The sequence below is a fragment of the Tyto alba genome, unplaced genomic scaffold (assembly GCF_018691265.1).
Source record: "Tyto alba isolate M040663 unplaced genomic scaffold, T.alba_DEE_v4.0 Super-Scaffold_27, whole genome shotgun sequence".
Lineage (NCBI taxonomy): Eukaryota > Metazoa > Chordata > Aves > Strigiformes > Tytonidae > Tyto > Tyto alba.
The window spans coordinates 4,409,612-4,417,726 of NW_024881301.1; positions in this window are offsets into that span (position 1 = coordinate 4,409,612).

Genomic DNA, 8,115 nt, shown 5'->3' on the forward strand with positions numbered 1-8,115 from the left:
CAGAGATCTCTCCTGGATACACATAATTAATTGATGCTTACGAAGGCATAACTGATTCTTCATGATGGCGAAACATTTAAACATACTTCCCGGGCATCCTCACTTCTTTGAGACACTTACCTAATGAATCTTTCTAAGATCACACTCCACTGTCGTAAATGATTTGCAAAGTGGCTGGTTATGCTACCGTGTCTGATACTATTAGGGCTCGGTGAGGGAACCAGCTTTATGGGATACCTTCCAATTACATTACGTCTTCTTATAACTGTTTTAGCAGTGTACGATAAATAATTTCACATTGTGCCTAATGTCAGTTGCAACAATTACAATTTACATGGGGATCACAAGGGAAGTCTATCTCACAATTTATTATGGTTAGGTATATCTATTTATATTATTTACTTAGAATACCACAATTCACTGAGTTTGCTGATACCCTTGCATTAAGAATTTAAAGAAAACAAAAGGCAGAAACAAAGAAACGGATATACATGAAACGCACGGTATTAAGGATTTAGTGGTCTTTCCTGGTTCTGTCACTGACTCACTGCACTTTGTAACCAAACAGAAATGTGTAAGTTTGCACAAGAATACACCCTGAGATCCTCTGAGGATCTTCAGGGTCTGGAGGGCAGGGGTGTTTTGTACAGATTTGACAGCCAATGTAGCTAGGGCAGCTAATGTTGGTAAAAGTAAAGTAGTGTGAAATTCTCTTTTAGTAATTCCTGTTTGAGATAAACGAGGCAGCGCGTGTCTCAAAGAGGCTTCCTATTACAACTGCTTTTAATATGGTGATTTAGAAGTAGATTCCGATTTTAGCTGTATATTACATTTCCTAGCCTGATGGTTAAGCATAACTTGAAAGTATTTCTTGCATCAAAAGGCTGCAAGAGAAGAACCTTGATTTGTGATGTTCTTCTTAATCTGGAAGTTAGCTCCATGGAATTCTGAAAATGTTTTTGGTTGCCTATCCAATGCACTGTTAATCAAGCGTTAGTAAATACATGTGCCGACAACTGTTTGCCAATTTTTAATGCTGACATGATAGAGTAAAAAACATATTTAATTTCCTTTGAAAAATCACTGGCACTGATTTCCCTTTGAAGTTACCTATGTGTTTACCAGAGGAATTAGAATCATCTCTTCTTCACAGAGCTCAGTAGCCACAGGGAGACAGAAGCTGTTCTGCAAATGACTTTCCAAGGACTGAAATGCCTGTTCTTATGTTGCTTATAACTTTCACATGGGTCAGCTACATGTCCTGCACATCCTACAAGACCCTCAGTCGTCATAAAAAAGAAGTTTGGGGCTTTTTTTCACTTGTTTAATCCATCAAATAATTGAAATATTATGAAGGTTTCTCGGTTCTCTTCTATGAAAAACTTATTCATATATTACAGAAATAATTTGCCTGATGTTATGAAATAAATGTCAAACAGCATAATTTTGTTTCTAACACAGCTAGTAGCTGTGTCACTGACCACTGAAGTCAAATTTCTTTTTGCCTTTCCTCCACTTTAACCTGGCAGCTGCTAAATACTCTTCCTCCCACAACCAAGCCACAGTTCTGCCGCTACAGTCAGTTTGCATGGGAGGATCCATGCGGTGTTAGATCTTTGTTTTCCCCCTGGAGACAGCAGCAGTTCAGAGTTCACCGACACTGCGGAACAAAGAGGAAGTTCATCTTTGCTTTTCAAACCATAAAATGCAGCTGAGCCCTTCTTCAGTGCCTGGTGAGGACAGGGCCTTTCCAAGACGCGAGGCATGCACTAGGCTGTTCTTTTCTCAGACTGTAAATATCTGTTTAAATTCTCTTGATAAGCTTTTAACAGCAGATAAACTATTATCTAAAGCAACCTAACTTTTCATGGGAGGGAGAGTGCTTGCTTTCAAGGATAACAGCTATCAGCACAAGTATTCTAGTGAGTTAGGATTGCACCGAGTGGCCTCTGCATCAGGGACAGTGTCTGGCCCTTGGTTACCTCCCGAACCCTTGCCTTGCCACCGGCTCTGCTCGCCTCTCCTGCCTCATGCCGAGTAATGCCTCGCCGGAGTGCCAGGCACTGCAGGCTTGCCTGGGGTGGAGGACAAGGACAGGCTTTAGAGCAGGCCAGCAGAGTCCACCTCTGCTTCTTACAAAAGCAAAGGTAACGTTACTTCAGCTGTGGTTTTTGATTTTGTTTTTCCCCTAGAAAATCACAGTTTCTTATTTTAAGGCAAGCGATTCCATCAGATGAGACAAGTGCAGTATCTAGCAAATGGTGTTAAGGTGGAAAATCCAGTGTACTTTCTTCGTGATGAAATGTTGACATTCATGTATGATTCATATGAAGCTATCATGCAAACATTTCATTATCTGAAATTATGTCATTAATCTTTTCTATATTGTTTAAATATTCTTTACCGTACCATGGCCCCAGCTGCCACTCGCTTTTTGGGAAAAGATCCTGGTAGAGAACAGTGTATTGAGGCTGTGCATGAACACATCAAGATTACATTTAGTTATTCAAAATGTATAATGGATAATGCATATTGTGTGAAAACATATGCACATCACAGAGAGGGTTCCTAACACCTGGGCAGCTCTTGGGAGCAGAGTGGTTGCATGAGGTGCAGTTACCAGCTTCGAAGTGCTTACAGGACCAGGTCTCTTGGGGGGAAAATTAACGGACTGAGGAGAAAAGTACATTAGCAAAAGGGTTTGATACTTTAAGTAAACAGTTGGCACTCTCAAAATGGAGCCATTGTTTTTTCCTGTGTGTGGTAACTTTTTTTTTTTTTGATTCTCCATGCCTCTTGTCATGCTACTTAAACAAATTCAAGCTGTTTAGTTCCTTATAATCATCAGGAATAATCCTCCCCCTTTCTTTTGCTTTACCTCCTCTTTCTCACTTAGCTGCTTTCTCCTTATCTTTCTTCTGCTCTTTCCCCTCTATCCACTCTCCTGTTTGCTGCCTGCCTGGTTTTTCTTTTCCGGCACGGCCGGGTTATTTAAGTTTCCAGGTGCCAACTGCAGCTGTAGGAGTGAGTAAGCCTGCTGAGCTGTGAGCTGGGGATTGGTGGAGCTGTAAAAAAGCCAGACCAGATCCTTGCCCTGAACACAGGCATTTTGTTACTGTCTGACAGCATGAAATATTGTCTTTTATGTGTATGAAACAAGGAGTGGCAGGGCAACTCTTTTCTTGTTTTCCTCTGCATAGCAACCGAGGCCGCTCTGAAGTTGTCTGCAGGCTGTTTTTTCAGGGTGGTGTGACTCTCTGAGAAAACTCCTGTTCCCATTTTCATTTACAGAAGGCAATTTGACTGAATAAAACACAAACAAGTTAGGTGGGATGGCAAGGTCCAGTCCTTTAAACCACTGGACTTTCCTATTCAGCGTCTCCTGGTGATCTGAGAGGGGCTGCTGATGCAGTCAGGTGCTGTTCATTTGTGATTGGGGATGTAAAATCTGACTCTATAACTTTGTGTGCACTTGCTTTTCCTTATAATGAATGGATGGTGCTGAGCTCTAAAGCACTCCCCAGAATTAGACTTCTTTTTCCTCTCTTTTTCCCTCTCATCCCCTCACACCACATCCCCTCTCTGCCCCCCAAAGGAAAATGTCTAGATGCTCGTTTACCTTCTCTTTCTCTTTCCACCTACAAATCAAAACAAGAATATATATTGCCAAATTTTTCCCATATTGCCTAGTTTTACATGAAATTTGCACCTCAGCCTCTGGTCTCTTGAAAATTGCTTGTGGGCTTTACTGTGAATCCTAGGTTCACTCTTCACTTCTCTATGTTCATACTGTAGGGGTTCCATGGGGCTGACCTTCTTTATAAAGGTACTTACTGATGACAAAAGAGGAAAGAAATAATGCTGTAAAGAAGACTTGTGCCTGTCATCAAAAATTAGTGTCAAAGGCCTGTCACAGGTGAAAATAGTTTAATCTTAGCTAAATTTAATCAAGGAAATTATTTTAAGGATAAATGAGGAAATACCAAGCTATAGTTTCAGGAGCTTAAAATATCAAGTGAGTCAATTTAGTCACAGCTGATTTCAACAGAGCTCAATTGAATATAGTTAAAAAAAAACCAGCAGCAGTTTGATTTGTAAGGAAGCAAGATCTACTCTTGACATAGTTAATATATTTTTGGTACATTTTCCCTCAATATGAGGGAAACCGGGGCATATTTTATTCAGATATTTAATTATATGTGCAAATTTTGTCCTGCGAGCTCTTAATTCATGGTGCGTATAATGAAGCCAGTGAAACTTTTGAGATGAAGCTTTTGCTGATGATTTTGTCTGTAACATTTATGGTGTGTGGTATAGCACAGCTTGTGAAATATTACACTGAAATGCACACATATGAAGTAAAGTGCTGCACACATTGGACCTGTCGTTTTTGGTTCTGAGTGGTCTTACGCAACTATTAAAAATGCAGCCATTCTACATCTGCTTTTCTTAGAGAAATGAAATGTTAAGAATGATGCCGAAGTAGTTTTCACACACCCTAATATTTTCTTTTTGAAGTATAAAATTATACTGGTAAAAACAATTACAGAGTTGCTCTGTGAATCACAAATGGTGATAGAACAAAAGAAGAGCTGCCTCTGGTGAGGCATCTGTCAGAGCGGGCTGTGGACATACATGTTTTTATGTGAGATGGTTCCACTATGTGTATCCCATCACCTTGAGACCACTGATATTCTGTTGAATCAAAATATGTTCTGATTTTGATGGCAAAAGGCGAAAAAGTCCCAAGTGACCCAAAGGCTGCATTCATTTTTTTCCTGATGGTTACACAGCTGTGAATGTGAGAAAGTACAAACCATATTGGTTAACATCAGTGTTAAGACTGACAACTTTCCATTGAAACTTGTCAAGTTCAGGTGCTTTCAGATGATTCCTCTATAAAAAGTGCAAATCCCAGGCAATCTCCTAGACCTGAGACTAGGCAACTTTTCAAAGGTGATCAAGAAAGTTATTTACAGTCACTGGCAATACTCCTGCTGAATTTTTGGATTAGTTTCTGAATGACGTCGGAGTGTAACTGGTAAGACTTACAAGAAAAATGGGTGCATTTCTTTTAATTCTGTCTCTGACAATAGCAATGGGAGATAGGCCATTTAGAAAGTATGTGCAACCCTAGCCGCTGCTTGCAGTCCGTCCCCTAGTACTCACCCAGGTGAGGCTAGTTAGTTTGTATTTAAAGACCTGCTACACACAAATTTCTGTAGTCCCTTCCTAAGTCTGTTGCTACAGCCTGCCATGGTCATTTTTATTCAGTAATATATTAGCTAAGGAAATCAAGGAGATAAAAGTCAGACTTACATACCCAGAAACAACACAAGAAAAGCATTACTTTCCTGATAGTATTATTAAATTTTGCATGTCCAATAGCCGTTATTTTGCTATTTATATATGAATAATTGATCTAGAGTGTATTTTACAGTCAAGTGGCATTCATTTTAATTGACATTCGGCATCAGAGTCTTGAGAAGTGTCCTCTTACGCATGCTACAGGCACATTGCTGGCAACAAATATGCATTACCAAAACACCTTAACACCCGAGCATCTTACAAACATTGATGAATTTATAATCATATTCCCAAGGGGAAGAGATTAAGTTGACATTTCCCTTTTCAAAGACAATTTATTGAAAATTCAGAAAAATTAAACAACTTACGGAGGTCCAATAAGTAGTCCTGGGGAGATCGTTGTCTCTTGAGTCCTGGTCTAGTGTCACAAGACAATTCACCTCCCTGACAGCCTGAGCCTGAATTGACTGCCACGTGGACAGACCCTCACACAGATCTTTGCTACTGCATCACTGTAAGATCAAAGCCTGCAAGTACAAAATTGCTATTTATTTTACCTAAATTTTGACTACCTTGAATCAAATCTTCAGTGAATGAGTTGGAAAAAAGACTGTAAGTAATATATATATTTTGTTTTATTTTTTAGAGCTTTCCTAAAAAATAGGAAAAATAAAAAAGCTGAACTACTAGCTAACTAAATTTTCAGGTAGGCCCAGCAGTGTATGATGAATGTCAAAGGTCAAGGTATGTGATAGATGTCAGTTAAGCAGCTTTTGTTTCCTAAATTGCCTATTTATGACTGTTCCATTTCATATCTTATTGTGCTGTATCCTGAATTACAGGATGTTGTTTAACTACTAGTCACAACAGGTAAATACAACAGATTTGTCATTATACAAAAGTGTATCCAGAACTGTCACTGTTGAAACTCTGTCATTGTTCTCCTTTTTGTAAAATTTCAGTGCACTTGGAATATGAAATAACTTTGTCTGTTGACCTATTTTTGACTTTTACATGCACTCCCATATATTTCAGCTAAAGTTGCTTGAGTATAACAAATGAACAGAGTTTTGCATTATTTCCAAGTTTGCAAATTTGACAGAATTTTGCTTTATTTCCACTTAGGTTCTAAATACACAGAAAATAAATGATAAATTATCTTTGTTGCACTGGAATTAGCAGTGTCATCGGACTGATAGCAATGTCATTGCTATAAATTGAAAGATAAACAATATTTTTTCCTAACTTTTTGAAAAGATATTTAAACAATTATCTAAAGTATGTGTGAATGCCAAAAATCATTCTGTCTGAAATGCTGAGAAAAAAGATGTCAAAATATTATGGCAAAATAAAATGATACATTAGACTTAGAAGTAAAAACATGATTCTCTTTTTTAAAAGCAATATTTTGCTGAGTTCAGATAAACCTTTTTGAAAAACCTCTGTACAAAAAATTATTATTATCATGAATACTGGCCTGGAACATTACAAAGAAATTGGATTCAGAAAAGTAAAATTGTTGAGTTTTTACTTTTAGAACCAAAGTGGTTTTGCTTGGTTCAGGAGCTCTTGACCTGTATGCACTGAATGTACCTGCAATGCCTGTGCTGCCCAAATACTGTGATTCAGGTGCCTTTTGCTCTCTTTCTTCTCTGTGGCTTGTATTCCAGCGTTAATCTATAACTCCTCTGAAGCACTCTTTCAGAGTTGCAGGACAGAAAGGTATCGCAGAAAAGGCCATCTATAGAGAGAGGACAATGCAGAGAATGATGGCTTGAGGAAATTGTTCTAGAATTCTTATGAGACCTGACAGAGGTTTCTGCTTGACATTCTAAATCAAAGTATCTTATTCAATTTGACACCTGAAATAGTTTTCATCCCAGGATGCTCTGAATTTCTAAAGCAACACTTTTTGTTTTGATTTTTTTTTTTTCCTGAAAGAAAATTAGAATTCTCCTGCATAAACCAGCAGTTTTAAGGGAACATTTCCCACTGATAAATGAAGAAGAAAAATACCCTGCGTCACTCAACTTAAAACATGATGTTCCAAATGATTATTTATTGTATTTTTTAAGTAGCATTCAGCAATTGTTACAAACAAATCTCTAATATTTTTATTTATGAAAGCACAATAACACTGTAATATTAGCTATATTGTAAATAGAATTAAAATGATGGATCTGGTTACTCAGTAGTGAGGAGCGTCTGAATGGTGCAGTTATATTAATTCAAGCAAAACAGTAGAGTTTTTATTTTTGCTTAAATTGTGTGGTCTTTTCATATTGCATGTTTTAGGTGCTGCTCACAACAGTTTAAATGTGTTACTTATTACCACAAAATCAGGAAAAATTAAAAAGTATTCAAATCTGCAGTTCAAATTCAGACAGTGTTCCCAAGGTAGAAATCTAATGAGACCCTCAGCTTGTGGCTCTGTTTTCTTCCATGGCAGTATTCTTTTCATGATGTCAAGGTCTTGGTGAGCCTGTGTAAAACCGTAGGATCCTGCTCCACAAAACCCAAATGAAAATAAAGAAAGCCATAGACTTGGTGTTGCATGTTGCTAACACTTTAATAAGAGGTTTTTGCTTGAATAGTTTAGAGCAGGATTGATATCACTACTCCAAGTTGTCTTTCTTTCCTGAAAACCATTCATTCTTCATTACCAAACAATATGATTAAAGGTAGACAGCAAATGGGCTTCTGAATTACAACTGAAGGAAAAGAAACAAAGCTAATGTCTGCTAGTCAGGATTAAACTATATGCTATTTTTTTTAATAATAAAGCTAGAAGAAGAATTTGTGTGGAAT